A 23271-nucleotide genomic window follows, 5' to 3' on the forward strand; every position below is an offset into this window, starting at 1 on the left:
CACACACCATCTCCACCGCCCTGGCCACAGACGCCTAGCCCTGCCTCATGATTAGCATGGCCTGCTCCATGCTTTTGTTTTTTGCTTTGTTTGTTTGCCACTGTGCAGAAATATTTCTGTGGAATCTAGCGTGATTGCACCATAGGTTAGCGACACCCATCTATTACAGCAAAGAACAGCCTTGTATTTAGACTGCCTCAGCGGCATCTATATTTATCAGCGCATGCCTAGCCGGGGCCAGACGCAGGCCCATTCGCTCAATTTTACTGCCGAGTTTTCCCCACACATTCCAACAGCCATCACGATACACGTCTAAAACTGGCCTGAAGATGAACACCAATTCCACAAATGAGTGTGTGTGTCATTGCATGTGGGGAAGTAACGTTTATTTGTAGCTTTATTCAAGTGCAATTTTTAGGGAAGTATTTCCATTTTTTTTTATTTGTACTCATACATTTGAGACAATTATTGATATTGTTCATTTTAGTAGCTACAGCTGTAAACAGATTAAGATGTTGCATAAGCACACAATGAAATAAACTCTCTCGGTTCACTTGAAAAGTGCTATATCAATGCAGCACATTGGCTATTTAATGTGATTTCTACTACTATAATATAGTTTGAAATAAAGTGCTGATTACAGTTTACCCTCTTAGAGGGCCATTGTGCATAATGCAGACTGAAGTTGTATTATTTGTTGTTTGGTGTGTTTTAATGAGCCCATAATAACTTAACAAACCTTTGTATACTATTTAAGCCAAAGTTGACTGGAAATATAAGAATACAAGAATAAAACTGTCCACATGTGAGATCATGGGGTCCTAGTTGTGCACCACTTTGAGCAAATCATCTTCAAGACTCTAATACTTGTATTGTATCCTTAGAGACCAGGTTAGACTTATACCCTTTTCCACTGGTCAAAAATCCCACTTAAACGCACTAAGATCAGCCTTTGTGTGCAGTGGGAATGTGTAAACTCTGCATTTACATCCTGGTCAATTGACTCTGCAGTAGACCCGGGATTTTATCACCTCAGCTCGGCTCATCTTTGATCTAAATGTAAGACTCGGGTGAACACGCCAAAAAAGCTCGACTTCCCGGCTATGAAAATACCTGGATATCGGGCCAGCTAACTTCCAGTTTAGCGCCCAGCTAACTTGAAAGGGGATAAAATAATTGAATCGTGCGGCTCTTCTAGACTTTCGAAATGTTATTGGAATGAATGCCTCATATTATGATAGTGAAACAAGTCATTTCGTGTGGGTTGCGACACTCAAAAGAATTTATCCACCGTTTTACAGACACTTCTTTCACAATGGGTGTATTGTTGTTTTCTCCTCTGTTACAAATGGTTCCGGCGCTTCCGTGACGTGAAACATTACATCAGTGAAGTACAACATGACGCTTCAGATAAAAATCACAGATGGACTGCCTTGTCTGTGGGAAGTGGGAATGGGATCAATAGGCGTTTTTTACCTGGTTGACCGGCGTTTAAAAAACCTGTGTAGACCCACTAATTTTGGCGGTATTAGGGTATGTATTGTATCTTGACATTTTCAGTGTATAGGTTGCTACCTTGGAGGTTGTTGTTATTTCCTGTAGTGACAGGGATTTTGAAAACATTAACCTTAAGACATTAAGGAGGAGAATGCCATCTGAAATAGGTGCCCCTCAGCGAGCTTGTGCCAACAGTTTGCATCTGTTGAGTCAGACTGGAGGAAATTTGACCAAATCAATCAACATTTTATAACTCTCGGTAGAGACAGACTACTCATCTACATAATATATTAAAAGAAGGTTGGCTGACTGACATCACTGTTTCTGTTAGGCCTCATTCAGACCAAAGCAGGCATTGCAGCAAAAGACGCCAGTCCTCCCATTCATTTGAGTGAAGCTGGTGTGTTTACAGAAGGCTGCGGTGGTGTGGACTGCAAGTGGTGCAGTTTCAACTATCAGACTCACAGCATTAATAACCAAAAACACTATGAACAGAGTGTAGCATAGTGTGTCGTGTGTAGCTACTTAATTTGGCCTTGTGCACCAGTTTAAAACACAGCATATTTATAGCCCTTACTCCTGGCTATTAATTGCAAATAAATGTCTTTTTTTTTATTCATGGGAAGCGGTGCATTGCCACCACTTTCTAGATCAGTTGGAGTTAAAATTTACAACATTACATCACACAAACGGGTCACAGAATGACACCTCCACATGAGTAAGGCTTTACTGCTGATACCTTTACAATTTTGAATGCAGATACTTTCACTTTATCTGTATTTTTACTTGTATCTGAATACTTCTTCCAACACTGTTTGACTTATTGTGTGTGTACGTTAACAGAAGGTAAATGCTGAACACAAGAAACCCGTCTGCAGTAGCATGTTCATGTGTATAAATTGGATAAGTTATCAAGGTTTATGATCTCACGACAGTTGAGTAAAAAAGACTTCAAGCTGTTTTGGTTGCTAAAGAGTGCCTTTGTTCCTGCATGGCATCAGTGCCTTGCCCATTATCGCCTCACACAACCCAACACACTCTTGTTTACCATGTTTGCAGGCGCTGATTCCCTAAATAATGCAGGATGAGAGGGAAGTGAGGGAATGACTGTGTGTGTGTGTGTGTGTGTGTGTGTGTGAATGCATTTTCCTGCATTTGTGTGAACGTGAGTTTCTCTACATGTGTAGGTGTTCATGTGTATTTATGACTGCATGTGTGTATAGGATGTGCTGGTGTGCATCCAAACCACAGTTATGAAGATAAAAATGAGCAAAGACAAAACATGAGAGGGTCAAAGAGGGAGTGCTGGGAGCAGAGGTGAATCAAGCAAATCATCACTTTGACTTAAAAACGCACTCATTATGTGCAGTCATGAATAATTTTGTACCAAAACACTAATTTTGCATTAGACTTACAGTACACTGATTCTTCAGCTCAGGAATATTCATACACTCGTGGGATTTTTCTATCCACCTCGCTGTGTTTTTCTCATTTAGTGATGCTTTTCTGGCACAAAGAGCAGTGCAGTGAATATAGGTCATATAGGCAGTGGGCTCACTGGTGGCACTAAGGATGGCGCTGTAGGTCTCCAGGCGACAGCACCAGTACCAAGGGAGTCCCCTCTGCAATGGCTTGGCTTGTATACACACACACAAATACACACACACACACACACACACACACACACAAAGTGACTAGCACACCACGTTGCTATTAATACAGCCACAGCCATTTTAATATTTAATTGCGTTGATGGACTGCATCTGTGCTGCTCTGTGATGCAAACATTATTATACATACTAAGTGGCTTAATTGTAATTAGAGCTGAAAATTTAATTAAACTCAACAATAAAGGAGATCGCAGCATTTTTTTCCCCCTAAGCAGACCTTTTCTTCCCCCTCACTGCATTTTAACTCCTTCCATGCTGCAGTGGTGCTTTTGTCCAGATGTCTTGGTTTGGTTGGTTGGCTTCATTACAGACAAGGTGTCAGACTGATTGAGCCAACGATTTAAGCTGAATTTGGAAAATATGTCCTAAATTGTGGGCTAAAGGCACAATTTGTAGGATACAGCCAGAATTTTCTGTTAAAACATTCAAAAAATGAAAATGTTCAAAAGAATGTGAAGAAACAACAGTGTTGACATTATATCAAAGATGTCTACGTCCTATCTTGCAGAGATATCTACTGAGGTTAGCATGCTAAGCAGCTAGCCCCGGCTCATCCTGACACAGTCTTGGTTTCTCTTTTCACAGTTGAAATAAATCAATAATTCACAGAGCAAGATTTGGAAATATTTCTTCTTCACATGTTGTTTTCACCCGCTGCTGATGCCTGACTCTCTCTCTTTCCTCTGCTGCTTCATGCCCGTCCTGTCGCAGCTGTACTGTATCCCCTGTTGTCAAACTGACCTACCTTGCTGACAGTAGCTAGCTACAGCCAGGGATAGCTAGCAAAGAGCAGTAGTTGTAGGTTAATCTGGTGATATACTGCCCCTTTATTTTTGGAGCGACCTTCGAATTCTCGTCATATTTTACAAATCAAATCTTTGAAGCTTTGTCCTTGAAAAGCATGAGAAACACAATTGTTGCAATCCATTGCAGCGTCTGCCCAATGACTTGTTCAAGGGAAAATTTGGCATCTTAAGATATTTTCTGTGTTGCTGATAGTTAGATGAGAGGATCAATACCACTCACATGTCTTAGAGAATTATCAAACTTCTCATGTAATTCTCATTAAGAAAGCCAATACAGGTATTCATCAAAATGTCAAACTATCAGAGGTGACGTGTCAAACAGATTTTCGCTTGTTTTGAAAGGCTTTAAATGTAAAACTTTGTAAGACTATTTTATCATATTTTGTATCCTGTAGCAACTAATGAACCATCAGATTTATTTCTGGACATCTGACATCCAAGACTGGGGGTCATTCTCTCTTTCAGTTCATCACAATAACTCAAACTTAAAACTAGAATATATGAAATCAAAAACACACACGTATACTGTAGATGCATCCAGCAGTGGCCGTCTGGTGGTGTGTGTATTATTCATCAGGAGTGAGGCGTGTCGGTGTGGAGTGTTTGTGGCCTGGTGTGTAAACAGCTGTGTGTTGCTTGACATGCTTTTGCACTCTCAGCTCAGTGCTAACCGGGTCTGTTGGTACTGATCAGACCAGAGCTGAGGCGACAGGACAGCCTGCCAAACAACAACCACTGGCCTGGTCCTGCCCCACCCCCGTCCACTCACTCACACACACACACACACACACGCACACACACACACACACACACAAGCCAGCTCTCACACACAAGGATACAGGCACTTAAATTGCCACATAAACTGACAGACCCTCACATATAGATAAATATGAAACACAGACACATAAACACACAATCTGAGCCTGAGTAACAAATCAACACAGCTTTACAGTAATACATAAATAAATGAACAGACCTCCAGCCTGTCTTGGTTTTTGTTTCAAGTTACATGACTCCTCTGAAGCTGCTGGCTCCATGTCTGGAGATAATAGTTGGGTGGAGACCAGAGGATAGTTTCTTCAACAAACTAAGAACAAAGTCACAATGATTTCATAAGGTCCAAATAATGTGGTATCTCAAGTTAGTCTGTAAACAAGGTGAGTGTGAGTGTGTGAATCAGAAATGGCTGCAGCGTCAGTAGAAAATTCACCACACCACACATATTGGATTTAAAGTGGGTTTTTTCTCTCCATGTTTTCCAAACACAGACAGTGGCAAAATTTCAGTCTCAGTATTACTGGATCTCAGTGCTGCGTTTGACACGGTCAACCGCAATATACTACTGGACCGACTGGAAAAGTGGGCGGGACTCTCTGGTACAGCAATAAATTGGTTTAAATCCTATCTAAATGATAGAGACTACCTTGTGTCTATTGGTAATTACACATTTGAATGGATGAAATGACATACGGAGTACCTCAGGGCTCCATTCTGGGGTACCTCGTACTTCTAGAAACCTCGGTGTAATCATGGACTCAGACCTGAATTTCAGCAGCCACACTACAAAGTCGGCTTACTATCACCTTAAGAATACATCCAGGATAAAAGGACTTATGTCTCGGTAGGATTTGGAAAAACTTGTCCATGCATTTATCTTCAGCAGACTCGACTACTGTAACGGTGTCTTTACAGGACTCTCTAAAAAATCCATCAGACAGCTGCAGCTGATTCAGAACGCTGCTGCTCGAGTCCTAACAAGAACCAAAAAAGTAGATCACATCACTCCAGTTCTCAGATCTTTACACTGGCTCCCTGTCAGTCAAAGAATAGATTTCAAAATCCTGTTGTTGGTTTATAAAGCACTGAATGGTTTAAGGCCAAAATACCTTTCTGATCTGCTGCCACATTATGAACCATCCAGACCTCTGAGGTCGTCAGGTACAGGTCTGCTTTCAGTCCCTACAGTCAAAACTAAACATGGAGAAGCAGCGTTCAGTTATTATGCGCCACATATCTGGAACAAACTCCCTGAAAACTGCAGGTCCGCTCCAACTCTCACCTCTTTTAAATCAAGACTGAAGACCTTTCTGTTTGCCACTGCCTTTCACTGAAGTGATTTTAAGGCTTTGAACTGCACTGTGACTTTTATTCTTTAGTCTTTTAAACCTATTCTATTTTAGCTTATTTTCCTATTTCTTAACTTGTTTTAATGTTTTGTTTCTTGATGTCCTCCTACTTGTTTTTAATGTATTTTAAATGCAATTTTTAATGTCTTTAAAGCTGATATTGCATTAATGTCTGCCACTGTAAAGCACTTTGAGTTGCCTTGTGTCTGAATTGTGCTATATAAATAAACTTGCCTTGCCTTGCCTTGCCTGCCTTGTCTTGTCATTTGCAGCACACCATCTTCTTCCTCTTCTTCTTTTTCTCTGCTTTTTTTAATCTGTTTATCATGGTGTGATATGAAGAAGAGAAGAGAAGAGAAGAGAAGAGAAGAGAAGAGAAGAGAAGAGAAGAGAAGAGAAGAGAAGAATCTGTGGTGTGACTGTCACCATATTGCCATTAGGCCTGTAGATGATGTCATCTATAGAATAAATGATTAAATGTACATGTGTGTTCATGTCTGGATGTGTATTGCTACTCACATTGTGGGGACGCACTAACCTTATGGGGACACAACGCAAGCCCCCATAATACAAATCATTATATTTTAAGAAGACTTCTTTTTAAGTTAGGGTCAGGTCAGGTTTATGTTTAGGTTATGGTGAGGGTTACAAAATACTGCACCAATGCATGCATGCGTGTGTTGTGAATATACACACTACTGGTACAAATTAGGCCAACCAGGCAATCAGCATGGCTACCATCAAACGGCTAGGACCTCCAAGTGTGAGTACCTCCTTACCTGTCAGCTGACCACACTTCTTTAGATTAAATTTACAGAAAATTGCTTCCCGTAAACTGTAGTTACAGCCATGCAGTGAGCACTGTTGCTTCTACAAATTATACAATATTTCAAGTACTTGAGAAGAAGTGAAAAGGAAGGAGAATGACACTGTGAAACAAAGAGGAGAAGATGAAAAAGGAGGAAAAGGGAAATTAAATTTAGAAACAGAGTTAAGATGGGGGGGAGGAACGTGGAGAGGCAGTGTTTGGAAGGAAAGGCTCAAATCGATGCAGGGACTAATGTATTCAATGCCCACTCTGTTTACAGAGCATGTAGCAGGCCTGATGATATCCAGACTTTTGGCCACGATCGAATGAAAACCTTCCACCAACTGCTTCTAATGCTCGTGTCTGAGCGGTTTCAGTCAAAAGCCTCGGCTCTGCAAAGGCCATGTGAACAAGCTGTTTAAGGCACTACACTATGTGAAAGAATGGATAGTTCTCTACTTAGCATGACTAGGTAAGGTAGCATTTAATCTAATATAATACAGAGTAGCCCTGAAATTGTGGTTTAAAATCATTTATACCACCATATATAACTGAGAATGGTTGGCCAATGGGTGGGGATTAACCGGACACCTCTAGGTAGTGAAATTGATGTGCCAGTATTAAACTGTCAGTAAAAATAGCAACAGTGAGACTTGAAGAAGCTAGAAGAGCTTCAAGCTATGTTTTTTGTGTCACCAACAATAACAATCCAAAATAGCTTCTCTGTGACAACCACACAAATTTAACTTCAAACGTGTGTGTGATATTGGCATGAATCTGAACGTTTAGATCAAGTAACCAGTGATATGGGAAAGCAAAAACTATGTTAGCAATAGCTGTGTTTAGCCAACCTTAGCTTAACATTAACCCAAGCCCAGTGCTGTGAAACATATCCTTTACTGATTAGCGGAGTGTTGTCAACAGTAGCAAGTGTTGAGAATTCTCAGGTACAGGAACGTCATGATATTTTTTTTAAAAAAGGAAGAGAAAATAAGTTGTTTAAGTAAAATATTGCCAGTATTTTTAATTTGATCACATACAGCATTTTATTGACAAGTTTCAATGGTGTAAACTGGATAATACCAGCAAAGTTGCCAGTTCTGTGGCAGTAGTTTGTGAAATTTTTCAGGTAGTTTTTTATGTGTGAAATCCTTACATAATAAATATCTCAGAGATAGCTAAAAGCTGTGACCAAAACCTGTTACCTAATAGACACTCAATAGTTTACACCGTCAGAGTTATCCTCAGAGTTACTGCAGGGGGTACACCAAATTATTGTTTCACAATATTTGGAAAGTATTTTTTCAAAAATCTAATTGTGTCTGAAAATACACATTAGCATGAGTTCAACACGCAACGAACAGCAACAACAGCAAAGCTTAACTTGTAAAACAAAAATTAATTTACACAGTATTGATTATAGTCTACCCATGAATCCTCATGCAATAATATGAGCAAGCTAATTTGATATTGGCCAGTTATCTGTATTATTTATCAAAGTGATAAATCTGACAGACCCTCCACCTCAGAAACCACTGTTTAAACTGCAGAGGGTGAGGCTAACGGGCCTAACATTAGCCATGCTACAACTGCTGCTGACTTGTTTATACATGGCACTATATGCTACACATTATAGTAGGCCCAGTTTAACATGCAACACAATTTTATACAATATCTGTAGTAGGGTCTGTCTCTCTATCAGCTACAGTAAGGGGTCCTTGGCCTGAAAAGACCCGTGGTTTACTCTATGAATTTGTGTCACTGACTTGTCTAGTCTTACCTGACTGTGATGTTTACATTTTTAAAATGCAAAATACAGAGATTTTAAGTAGAAAATAAACATGCTATCATGTGACGCTACTTTTTATTCCAATTGGGAAAATGCACAGCCACATTCTTCAGTTTAACTACTGTTCTAAATCAGTTTGCTGCAGAGAAAACATTGTTCTTACTCTACATCTCCTCCATTGTTTTTGTATATTGGGACTCTGCTGTGCATTATCCTTGACATACAGGTAGAAGAAGAATGTATTATTTTAAGGGGAAAACTGTGGCTGGATGAGAGCTTCAACCCTGGAAACATGAAATTGTCTTGAGTAAAAAGTGAAAAGTGAAAATGAAATAGAAAGAACATTCAAAGCAACCAGTCAAAGGTGAGTCCACCAACAAAAGTCTGTAATCTGAATGGATCCAGGAAGTACCTCTCAGCAGCATTAGCTAATTAAATCCAGTATTGATTCCATATCAGTAATAAGTGATATATGGGGCTCATATTAGTTATATTAGGTTAAATAGGCAGCCATAAGGTCATGTGCATGAGACATTTCATATTCAGTCATAAATTGATCTGCCATGTTTTATTAGATTGGTGTGTTGCAGTGGCTGTGTCGGATACTTATTAAAAGCACAGTGTGGTTGATGCAGTGCAGCAGCTAGTTGAGGCATTTTCACAATAAATGCACACAGAGATACATTTCTTATAGTTTCATCTATATATTAAAACTGCAACAATTAATCAAAATTGTTGTTCAACATAGAAATTAATAAACCTTTTTAAATAATTTATTTATTGTTTTTCCCAGCAAAAATGCAAAATATTATCTGATATCAGCTTCTCAAATGTGAGTATTAGCTGTTTTTATTTGCCATATTAACAGCCAATTGATTATCTTTAGGTTTTGGAGTGATGGTCAAAAGAAACAAAAGCAAATGAAGGCATCACCATGGCCTCTTCGAAATTGTGACTGTAACAGTTTTTCTCTTTTTCAGCATTTCATAGATTAAAGTATTCAGAAACTTTTCAGCAGATTAATAGACAATGAAAATGATTGTTAGTCACAAGCCTACTATCTGTTTATTGTATCTTTACAGTGAACCAGCAAGATCTCACAGAGTGATTACAATCTTATAATTGACTCGTCTGCAGTTAGAGGATAGATTGTCAATTTTATTATTGGAGGCCAGAAAAAAAAATCTCATAAAAAATTATCGGGCTGATACTCTTCATGTAATTTCATCCATTTTTATAGGCTGGTCAAGGTTTAAAGTGCATAATAACCACTGCGGCAATGTGTTTTCCATGCTTTTATGACAGTTGAGTGTGATGTATTGGCAAAGGACATTGTAGTTAATGACAGTGCTGTTTTATGAGTGGTGTCACTTGTCAATGCAGTGCGTAACCAAACCCACACTTTGACCCCTGATGGTGTGACACAAATGTTGCTGAAACTGTGTGTGTGTGTGTGTGTGTGTGTGTGTGTGTGTGTGAGTGTGTGTGTGTGTGTGTGAGTGTGTGTGTGTGTGTGTGTGTGTTTGTGTGTTTGTGTGTGTGAGCATGCATGAAGAACTGACTGCATGTGTGCCCATAATGTTCAACACTGCGCCTTAATCAACATTGCTCAATGTAATTTGACCATTTGTAAGCATTACTGGATTAGTGTGCCCAATTATCTGCCATCCTCAACGCTGATATGAACAAATGCTGTATCCATAACCTGGCCTTAATAGACGTGTGCTCAGTTGATGTATCACACAGCTAATTTCATGATTACATTTTCAGTGACCAGACCTTTCCCTGTCTGCTAATTGCAGCAGGTTAAGTAGCAAGCAAGGCAATGTGAATCTATTGGGTCATGTTCCAAACACAGGTCTGCTCTGTGTGGACTGGCCCACATCAATCCTCAATGATGTACATGTTGTGTGATTTTGTGGGTGTGTGTATTTGCACATCCATTCCCTGTGAACTCTCACCTTGTCCTATTGATGGCTCTCATATGACCACCCCCTATAAAGCAGCATCTCCATTAAAATGAGACACATGTTCAGCAGCACAGCAGGCACTTTTTTATAACTCCAGTAAAAATAAAAGTGTTTTACAGCATTATTGTTTTCAGGCAGTGGGTAATGATAGAGATGAGGAGGTATTTTATGGGGATTTTATGGGGGTCGTCTTTATGGAGAATCTGGTGGTTATAGATATAATAAAGGGACTGATTCTCACGCTATCTCCTCATGACCTGATGTGACCTGGGGCATCTGTGGCCAGAGTTTAAAATGTATTTCATGAAACAAACTCAGTGTTTCTTCTTCTTCCTAATCAATATATTCATTAATCACTCACAATACTTGAGGGGATAAAATCTGATCAGCTCCTGATGAATTTTTAAATCACTCTTACCCTATTCTTTTTTCTATTCATTTTCATTAACTGGGGTTTGGATCAAATTCTCTGAGCTCTTTGATCTGAATGTGAGCAGCATGCAAACTTTTTATTCTATACGGTCAATTCAGCAGGTATCTATTAGAGAAAATGAGCTCCACATTGATGTTTTCTATTGTACCAGAGAAAGCAGTGGAGAAAGTGGCTGAGTGAGCGATTTCAAAAGGAATGAAGGAACCTCTAATGCTTCTATTAATGCTTGTATGTATATTTTACAAAGTTAATACAGTATTTAAATAACCGTAGTACATAAGTGGCTCAGAATCTGCATGAATTAATGACAAGCATCAATGATCAAAAGTCAAATTCAAAGGGAATGCATTAATCACTATTATTTAATTCATATTCATTTAAAATGTAGAAAACCAATAGATGATTACGAATGTCTATCATTAGAGGGTTTTTTTTTTTTTTTTTAAGATCTGTGCTTCAGAGCAGGCAGTGTGTCATACTGCAAATATCATCTCTGAATAAAACTGACCTGACTCAAGTTTATACTAAAAGTAATATGCCTTCACTTTAAGCAAATTCAGTCTACGCCTTTCGTATGAAATGTCCAATATAGATAAACCTGACTTGACTTTATAGCCACTTTTTTACACTGGTTAATCCATTGATTTATACACACAGTGCGGTCAGTTAATCAGTCTCTCTGTCAGTTATTCAGACTTCCGTCTTCTCTTTTGAGTGTCTGTTGCATTCAGGTCAGACAACTTGCCATCTTTGTTGGCTGAACTGCACTTCTCTGGCCAATAATTAAAATAACTAACTAATAAAAGCTTCTAAGAGTATGTATACACTAGATATTTTGTCATTATAATGTGATTTTGCTGGTTTGATCTGTACACATGACATCTATTGTATGTCTGTCCGCATGCTGTGGCTCTTCCTGAGGTTTCTTCCTTTTTCTCTCCCTGCTACAAGCGTTTCTTGTGTGGGAGTTTTTCTTTCCTCAAATTGAGGGTCTTAGAACAGAGGGTGTTGTTCACTGTACAGATGTGATTTGTAATTTTGGCGTATATAAATAAAATTGACTTGATTGACTTGACCATGTTTTGTTTTAACCCACAGTTATGGCTAGTTTCTTTCTTTCCCACTATATTTTAAAGTGTATGCCAGCTTTGTCTTGATTGTTTTGAATCTGAGTCGATAACGTTTTCTGGATTGATTTTTAATTATCTGTGAGGGCGAGCACTGACTTTTGTCTTTGACTCTGATCTTGTCTTTTGAACTGGTGGAAATTTTGGCAGATAAAGTAATTAATTGTTTTATTATTTATTATATTATGTTATTATTTATTGTTTAGTACATCCAACACATCAGTGTGCAAGAACTACTATCATTTGTTTCTCAATATTAGCACATCAGTTAAAGCTAATGGAGAATGCAATATGACAAGTAAATAACTAATCTAACTAACAATTATTGTGTGTGTGTGTGTGTGTGTGTGTGTGTGTGTGTGTGTTTGGGCAGAGTGAAATCAGAGACAACCATGTGTTGTGTAAGTATCTGCTCTTGAAGTATAAATGAAAGCACCTTCAGTGTGACCACCATGTGTTTTGAGTTTTTCCAACAGGATCTAAAAGCCAGAGTGGTCAGGATTTTTTTTTCTCAGCTCAGAGTGGTGCACATAATGCTAAATCTGAGGTCAAAATATGGAGGTTTAAGATGTGAGGTTTTCACGGCACATTGGTGATCCGTGTGTTCAGACGGCTCACAGCTCGTTTCTGTCTGGATGTGAGCAGATGCCAAACAGTGCTGTGGTCAGCCCCCGTCTCTCTCTCTCTCTGTTGTTGTCCAGTGTGTTTACGGTCCGTGGGCTGCAGCGGGCCAGAAAAGGCCCTCGGTTGGCCCGGACAGAAGGCGCCTATGTGGGTCAGCCCTGGTTCCCGCCCCCCCTTCATCATCTTGACCACAGCTTCAGGCCCTGCCCAGACAAGCCCGCAGCAGTGACCAGAGCCTGTGAGGCGAAAGCCTGGGAAAAAACACCACTGGTCACTGCATCAACAGAGAGCTGATGGGACAACAGCCAGCAGGACAGAATGGTGTGAGAGGTGTCAGGAGGAGCAGGGTACAGACACGTGAAAGGTGAGGGCAGTGAGATGATGGCTGCAGGTTCACAGACAGCATTGACTTCCTAATAGCACCGCACACAGTCTGAGGTGGATATGATTGCACTCACAGATCATCATATCAATATGATGACATTAAAGGATAGGTACACAGTTTTGATGCATCCCTTTATAATGCACTTCTAATGTAAGTGATGAGTGATGAGTTAAAGTGTATTCAAGTTTTTTATTATTCAAGTAAATATGCAGTATATAAGCTAAACAAATTGACTGGTTATTTTTATTGTTTTTGTATTAGAAAGACTAACTTTAAAAGGATACCCACTTGATTTGTCTAATTCAGAATACTCAAGTCTTATACTGGCTTCAGATAAACTTTGGGAATATGTTGTTACATGGACTGGTCCCCGATCACTGACACTGGAGACATGTCACAGAGGGGCCTCTCAAAGGTCTTTATTGAGAGCAGGGATGATTACAGTAGTATGTATAAACAGGCACATGAGTATTGTTTTTAGACAGAATTGAAACAATGTGAACTTATCCTTGAATAGAAATATGTATAAATATAATAAAATAGATATAATATGGCAAATAACAACTAGATAAAGTAAGTGATGTTCAGTACAATGGACCATCCAAACTCTCATTATTTCTTAAGCAAAAACTAAATAAATTTCTTTGTAATCCTTAACTGCTTTTTTCAGAGCAGATTTTTGAAACATTACTACAATGTAATCGTACTGTATCTCAGACTGCAACTAATAAATGTCCTAATTATTAGTTTTTACTTCATTTATTTATTGTTGATTAACTAGAAGAAAAAAAAAGTATAAGTTTTGTCTGACGCAGTACAATTCTAAAGATTTGAGAAGTTGCTGCCGGAGAATATTTGACACTTTTGGGTGATAAATGACTTTAATGATGAGTCGCTTATCAAAATTGTTGTCACTAAATGTTCTGTTGATTTACTAATTGCATTGATGGAACTGAAGTACAATTTTGAGTATTTCCATATTTCCAGCACACCTTGGAGGTAAATATTTTACTTTTACTCCACAACATTAATTTGATAACTTTAGTTACTAGTTACTTTGCAGATTGCATGCTGCATCAGAGCCAAATTGATGTATTTTAAAATGAATTTAATCTATCATATAAAAATAAAAATCACTGATAATCAGAAAAATGCTGAATATCTGATCCGATAATCAGCCAGGCCAATAGTTAATAATATTATACAGTACGTACATACATGTAATTATGAGTATCATTTACTTTTACTTTACAAAAGTATTATTTTAACACAATATCTTTACTTTGGGCCTCTTTTTACAACACTGATAAATTGATTAACCAGCTAATAGTTTCAGAATGATATTATCTCAGTACACTTCCACTGAGTCAATAACTGATCAAACTGATTATCACCCAGCCTTTCCTCAAGCACACAGAGGCTTTCAGATTCAAATTTTCATTTATGTTGATATGCCACTAAAATCAATTTAAAACAATTGCTAACTTCACGACAGAAAGCATTAAATCCATGAAATCTTTCGACCCCCCACAAAATTACGATCCGGACTGCCTCCTTAACCCTGGCATGCTAAGCAAGCCACCATGACAACTACTCACGCTCGCTCTTCAGCAGATAAATTCCCACAGGACACATATTTTAACACACACTGGTTATCATAAAACACTTGGCGGAGCAGAGCGGCGATCCTATACTTAGCAGAGTAATGACTGGTGCTGTTTCACATGGACATGTATTCTGATTAGACTGTCATTTGGAGGGATGTCTGCGGCCGCCACAAGGCCACCAGATACAGTTCACATGGAAAACAACAGAAAAACAACATGCATGCTCACATTCAGAGACGCTCAGTGTTACTCACATTCTCTCCCTCACACACACACACACACACACATGCACAGATGTCCATCAGTCACATTTGTTTTAAGCCGGAACTGTATATACAGTCTTGTTGAGAGCTATTTCACAGCACCGCTTTCTCTGCCTCTCAATACACACGCACAAACACACACACACACACACACACACACACACACACACACAAACACACACACCCACACACACACACACCTTGGCCTGATTGGGAGGCAGCATGAGAGTCAGGGCCAAAAGGAGAGGCCAGTAGAGGTGAGGAGAGAGTTTTCTGTGGAGCGTTGGGTCAGTATTAAAAGAGAACAGCTGGACTCATGCTGTTCAAGCTTTACCAGGTCTCTACTGCTCCCTGTTGGTCACAGAGTAAACCTTCCCCCTTGCAGCACTCAGTCATGTCATTTCTGTGTATACTCTGTATGGGTAGGGAGGTTTTTTAAGTGTTTATGCTCTTATGTTCAGTATGTTCATGTGTATCCCTTCTCAGATGCCTTCTTACTCAAAACCTGCGGCACTTTGCTTCAAAGGCACCCCAGAAACTGAGACAGAGTTTATTTGATTGCTGGTCAAAATATGTGGTGTCACTATGGGATAACAAAGCCTGTAACCCCCCTGCATTACAGAGCACAGCATAACACTCCATATGCATCCACACAAGCAGCTAGAGTTACAGCCACTGACCACCGCAGTCCGTTATTCAAGCCTCTCTCCTGTAAACACACTGCGTCTCTCTGGCTTTGCTGCCTTTCATCTCGTCCTCCTTCTGATTGTTGTGGAGAGGTGTTCTTGAGAGAAAACCACCCCCCAAACACACACAAACACACATGCAGTAGACAAATATATATATTTGCAGGCATGCAAACGTGGTCCAGCACAAATATAAGCAGTGGACACAAAGGCATAAACATGCACTGCGAACAAGATGCAGACCAGAGGAACCACTTTAAAAAAGTTGTTTTTTTTTCTTTACCTAATGACGTGTGTGTGTCTGTGTGCTCAGGTGTGTCCACAGTTCCTTTACAAAGTTTCTTTAGCTTCACAGTCCGAAGATATAATCTTATGGTTAATTCGGTTGTGTCTTCTACAAGAATAAAACAAGAGAAAAATAAGTGTTACTATCTACTAAGACATTACTATCAGAAAAAATGCACTTGATTCAAGAACTATGGGAATTACCAGTGTTGTAAAAAGTATCCAAAGTACAGTAGTAAAGATATCGGGTTAAGTCACCCATACAAATAGTAGTTCAGTAAAAGTATCAGATAGTAAATGTACTTAAGTATCAAAAGTAAAAGTAAATGACACATGTATTCAAATGTATGTATATACTGTATACAGGTCAGCAGATTAATGACCTGGCTGATTATCAGCTCCAACATTTATCATTTTTCTGAATTTCAGAATCTGTGTTTCTTTATCAGAATGCCTACAAAACAAGTTATTTTAAAAATGCACTACTTTAGCTTTGATACAGCATGAAATCTGTATCAAAGTTATCAAATACATTTACTGGGAACAAAAGTAGAATAGTACCACACAATTGTACTAAAATACAGTATTTGAGTAAATGTAATCAGTTACCTTTTATCACTGCAAGCTATACATATTATATGTACAAATATACTATATATAAATATAAATAATATATAATATATGCTGAACATCACACACGTACTGTGTGTACCCCTGTTTAATGCATACAACAATATAACACTCTGCATGCTATTTTGCTTTTACTGCTTTTTGTTAAGTAAATGTTTGAATACAGGACTTTTACTTGTAATGGCGTTTTTTCAGGGTTTTTTTTAATTGTTTTTTATTGTTTGTTTGTTTGTTTGTTTGTTTTCTTTTTGGTGGTGTTACTGTTTTCACTTTATCAAAACATCTGAATATGTCTTTCACCACTGTTAAAAACAATCTTGAGTCTTGAGGAACTTGTACTTGACTTGAGTGTCTCCATTATATGTTAGTTTAACCAACATTACATTTCAGGGGCTTTACTTTTTACTCCGCTCTTTTTATCGGGCATCTATAGTTGCTTTTGCAGGTTAAAACTTAATGATTAATTTATAAAATATAATGCATGATATATATGACATACAATAACTACCCAACAGTATAATTTATTAAAATCAGCTCCACCTCCATGACAGTAATAAATACATATTACAACTGATAGTCCCTCTCCAGGTGCTCTGTTACAAAAGTCATACATTTATAGTGTCAGGTAAAGAATTACTTTATCTACAGCTGGATAACTTGTTATCCCCCTTGGGAGCAATAAAGTCTGATATTCACCTTTAATAATACATCATATTTTATTTGTTGACTATATATTTGGAATTAATCTGTAACTGCAAAGTAATTCTTAATAAATAAATGTGGTGGAGAAAAAAGAAAAGTCTTTCCCTCAGAAATGAGTTGGGAGGAAGTAGAGTTTATATATTCATCTAAAGGTCAAGTACCTCAAATCTGTACTTGAGAAAATGTTTTTAGGTACTTTCCACCTCTGCTTTTTAAATGAATGATGTTTGAATATTCATGGATTTTAGATTTTTCATAGCTGAATGAGTGAGTGGAATTTTTTCCTTTTCGTGGAAAAGATATATTGTTATCATTTAGAAATGATTTTTATGTGTCATCATAAAAGGATTATTCTGCTTACTTTTGATTTGTGTTCATTTTGTTGTTGACTATTGGGCTTTACTTAAGTAACAATTTGAATGACATTTTGAATGTAGGACTTTGACTTCTGGTGCTTTGTATTTCCAGTAGTTATGGTTCTGAATATGTCTTTTACCACCAGCGAGAGTCAGCTCCGGAGTGTGATTTCACTCCTGCCTGTTGTTCATATGAATCTCCGGTCTTATCAGAGGGGCTATCTGAGCGCTGCATGCTCAGCAGAGGAGGCAGGGAGGGGGGATGGAAGGTATGACACACTGCCTGGTCTGAAGCCCAGACAACCAGCTCCTGTTACCCATGAGAGAGACTTGGAGAAAAAAAACACAATTGTGGTGCATGGGAGTACAAGCTGTGTGTCTATATTTCTGAGTGTTTGTGTGTGCAGGTTTGTGGATGTATCCATCATTGAGGGTCTCCTGCAGTTAGCAACTGTCTCTGCAAACCTGTTTGCATGCACCCTATGTGAATGTACACTTATATGATGTGTGTGTCTCTGATACAGAGTGTCTTGATTGATATATATAAGAGCCTCTGGGTGTCCAAGAATGTATGTCCTTTGTTTGTGTGTCACTTGCTTTTTGTGTCTCCTTTTACAAACTTTCGACTACACTACAATCTGCATTTGACCTCAAAGCTACATTAACAGCAGGAAGTTGTGAGACAACCATCAAAGGGAAAGTATGAACCAGTTAAAAAGCATTGACAATTTAAAAAAAGGAGAGAGGGGATGGAGAACAAGAGAGCAAGGGGTGAGAAAGAACGAAGAGAGACAGAGCTGGAGGAGAAAGAAGATGTCGAGTCAGAGCGAGTCGGCGACATGTGTTATTTATTTCCCCCATGTAAACACAGAGAGAAGGCAGACATAATCAATAGGAAACTCCAGATTGTAAATAGACGGCTCTAATAGCCTAAACACTGGCCGCTATAGTTACACTCACACACACACATATCAGCAGCACTTAGACTCCACACACAGAGACGAGGAGGGAGGCACTGCAGGGAGGGGGAGATGGGATGTGTAGATGGAGTAAAGGAAAGATGTAAGAGCATAAGGAGTGAGAGAAAGAGGAGAGAAAGAAGGGGCCAGGCTGGGCGGGCCACCCTTATTTACCAATAAAGAGCCCTGATGAGAAGATAAACACACAGGAGACAGTCTGGGCAGGAGGAGGGAGGAGGGAGGGGAGGAGAGAGGGAGGTGGGAAGGAGAGAAGGGATTTGAGCCTTTATCCTCCACTTTGTTTCAGCAATAAATAAGCAGTAGCAAGGAGCTGACAGAGGAAAGGTGTGAAGGTGTAGACTTTAGAAGAGTGAGAAAACTACAGAGCTCCGGAGTGGCAATAGAGAGAGAAAAATATGTAGTGAGGCCATGTTTTATACATTGAGCACGCAAATTGCTACTGCGCACGCACAAGACACAAGCATCACCGTGCTTTGATTAATTCGTGGGCACAAGATACAATTTGTTCCACTCATATGACATTAAGTAAGAAAGTTGAGTAAGAGAGAGATCAGTGTCTCAATTTGAGTTCATCTTGGTGCAGGTGCTGTCAAAAATAGCATGTGTTCCTTTGATGTTACTGAAATAACAAAAAGGAGGGGCAGACGTCTACTGCTCTTGGGCATACACTGTGTGATATACAGGATGACATGACCATGGGAGGTCTCATGACAGGAGATATAGAAGAGATTCTGACTGGAAACATCACAAACTGACATGGTTCATCACAGCCCAGGACAGGAAGGCTCTGCTGCAGGTGATTTAAACCGCACAGAACTTCACTGGTACCGTCTACAGAGCATCAGTGACATCAGTGAAGTGAGATGTCTGCATGGAGCCCAAAGGATACTAGAAGACAACACCCACCCAGCCACTGGGACTCCTGAACTCCTGAAAGGAGTTTCCTTCTACAACCCTGGTGTTGTCCTGGGCCGTGATGAACCATGCCAGTTTGTGATGTTTCAAGTCAGGATGCTTTCTACTGCTCCTCTGTAAAAGTTAACACGATTTTTAGCCTTCTTATGAATGTAGCCTTCTTGAGTTCTCTAAAAAAAAGAAGAGCCTATTCTGTGAGGTTTTTTTTGTTTGTTTGATTTTTTTTTTTACCAGGGTGATGATGACCATGACAGCTTATCAGTGATGTTGTTTCCCGAGATCCTAAAACACCTGCTCCACCTCAGCTGCCCTGATGGTTTCAATCTTAAAACAAAATACTACAACTTAATTCAGTTGTTCATGGTTGTTTTCAAGCACTGCCAGCCCTTGGTTAGGGTCAGGGCAGTCTGGAAACACATCAGGTTGTTTCAGGGCTTCCAGCGTAGCCAGCTGATATCTGAATTATGAATAATAGATATCCAAACAAAACCTCCTCTTTCTTGCGGCCATTATTGTGTACAATCCCATTAGCAACTTGACGCAAGTGAATGGAGTTGGAGTTGAGAGACAGCTCATTTTTAAAACATTTTTATCAGGCTAATAAAAAGCTAACTCGTCATCAGGTGATAGCCAATTTGTTCCCAGAATGCAATTCTACCAATGTGTTCTGCCTCTTGTGCTCTCCACATGCACTGTTTACCTGCATGCAACCAAAGCCTGCTCAAACACGACTGGTCAATATACTCGCAAACAGAAACCGTAATGCTTCTGAGACCAAAGATATGACATTGTTCATTAACATTTTACCAAAACCACAATCTTTCACAAACTTTGACCAAAGTGGTGTTGCCTGAACCTAACCACAGACGGGTGTCCAGGTTGAATTGTGGGAAAATTTTAAAAAAGTGCACAAGACATCTGGAATACTTACATTTGATGGACTGGTGAAGCCATAAAAACACGCAGTCTTGGGTTTGAATATTTTCCTCAACATAAACATCATAAAGCTTCAGCTAAGTGATGATTTGGAGCAAGCTGATGCATTGTAGGATCATTTTCCAAACCCTAAAGGGTAAATGAAAAGGGAGAGCTGCATGTTGTGTTCTGATTTGTGGCTACAAATACACCATTGTTTGGTTTAACTTTGCCAGTTTCCCAAAATCAAACAGCAACAGTCAGTGTCATACATGTTTCTTAGCCACAATCTTCGTAGCAAAGAGTCTTTTTGTCTTTTTGAAAAATTAATTAAAAGCAACTTTGCCCAATCTTTTTTCACATATCCCAAAGGTGGAGGCGAACTGTAACTGTAACTGCTCCCCTTATTTTGTTTGCCACTCTGTTTTCTATGCCACAAAATATCAGACATTTCCAAAGTCTGGAGTACTGTTAAAAACATGTATTATACGTGATTACATTTCATTTTTAATTACAACTTGTCTGAGATTGTTAGATCTAGACATAACTAGTGAGTAAAATGAGACCAGTCTCATTCAGAACCCCAAATTACTGCTAATTTAGTGATATGATTAAAGAGCAGCCTTCCCGTAAGCATCAACCATAAGCCTGATGTTGACCCATTAATTGTTAGCAACAGCTACTCAAAATATCTTATCAGTTTATATTTTCATAGTTGTTGTTCACAATGTGAGAACATGAAGTGGGTCCATGAGTGCTTTGTTTAGACTTGACTTGATATTTGAGCAATACATGAGCAAGAGTAGTTGCACTTGAGTTAATTGTATCAGTGCTCCAACCATCCCTAAGGATGTGGCTCTTTGTGCTCTTGAATATAAATCCAGTGTGTGTGTGTGTGTGTGTGTGTGTGTGTGTGTGTGTGTGTGTGTGTGTGTGTGTGTGTGTGCGTGCGTGCATGTGCGTGTGTGCGCGCATGCACGCTTGTGGTTTTGGTTGCTCATGCGGTGTCAGAAGTCATCAGGGTGAGGCTGAGCGGCGACCCCATGACCCCCATCAGAGATCAGAAGTGAAGCACTTAGCGGTCGCCCCCCCCTCCTTCCTTCCTCCACGATCCACGCAGACAGCCTTCTCTGATTCCACCGCTGCTGCTAATAAAGGCTGCAGGAGACTAATTCAAGTTAACAGTTGAAGGGGAGTCCTTGAGAGGAGAAGAAAAGTTAAAGGCTGTGCTGCCACTCAGCTAGCAGCTCTGCCTTCTTTAAGCGAGTGATATTATACTGAATGGGAAACAGGAAATTCATTCCAACACGACAAATGTGAAATGAAATCATATACTGAGGGAGCAGGGGGATATGCTGCTGTGTTTCTATATCTCTGCTATGTTAATAGTTGCTGAATTCTTTGTACTTCTCAAGGTTACATATAGCTCAAATAATTCAAATAACTTTTGAAGAGAGTGAAAGTCAATAGCACCAATCTAATCAGTTCCTACTGCCAGGTATACTGTACAGGCAACGTTGGCCTTAACGGAGAATTACGGTAATTTTAAACCTGTGCCTTATATTTATGTTTTGGTGTGTAAATCATTCATACTAACAAAAAGTTTTGGAATCAGTCCAGAAGATCACCTCAGCTGGCACGACACGTTTGCGATGGCTAAAATGTAATCCTTTGGGGCAACTGTCAAAGTTACGTCCAATAAAAGTTCCTGGCAGGCTGAAGTTGTTATTCTAACAGGCTGGCTCTGTGAGCAGCGACCTGTAGACCTGTGTCATATCGACATCATTCCAGCGTTCTACTACAGTTTTAATGTCTGTATCCATAGAAGCTCTCACAGAAGAGAACAACAGGTGAAGGGCGGTTTTTTCCTCTTTCTCCCTCCCACTTTCTGAACCGTTGCATCAGCAAGCCAATAAGGGGCCAACAGTGGCTTACAGTACCACAGATAAATAACCACATACTGTATGTTTGCATATTTACAAATAGAGTGCTTAATGGGCTGCAATTTAATATTTTTTTGTTGTTTTAAAACTATTAATTAAAAAGATTTACTTGAAGATCTTTATTAAAGTGAAACTCTCGCCAAAATGCAACCTAGGCTTTTTTTGTGAAGGAACCCGAGTCAAACCTTTGTGTAAAAGCATAATTACGACGAGAAAGCCACTTTTAAGATTTACCGTTCGTTTTTGGGTCAAAATCATTTTCAATGTTGTGCTAGGGGCAACATTAGGGTAGCATCAAAATCTCTATTTTTAAAACACTAAGAAGACTCAACACAACATGAAACTTTGCTCATAGTATCACCAGGGTCTCTAGACATGAACACGAGCATTGAGAACATTGTTTGTGTACTCAGAGTTTACTAAAAAGAAGGTTTCTGAACAACTCACGTCAGCAGTAACTTGTTTCGCTCACCGCCGTCCTGCCAGTCGAGAAGAGTCGATCCCCGAGTGCGATGCTTTAGGAGCTTTCCACCTTTACTCTCCTCCACGTTACATCACACTCGGGGATCGACTCTTTCGTCGTAATTATGCTTTTACATGAAGGTTTGACTCGGGTACATTCACAAAAAAAGCCTAGGTTGCATTTTGGTGAGAGTTTCACTTTAAGTATTCACTGTCACATTTGCTGTTCATTGTTTATTGTTCATCTGAAAAATATCTCAGAAATGATATTTGTCACAACTATTGAATAATC

Source organism: Pagrus major, chromosome 9 (assembly GCF_040436345.1).
Source record: "Pagrus major chromosome 9, Pma_NU_1.0".
NCBI lineage: Eukaryota > Metazoa > Chordata > Actinopteri > Spariformes > Sparidae > Pagrus > Pagrus major.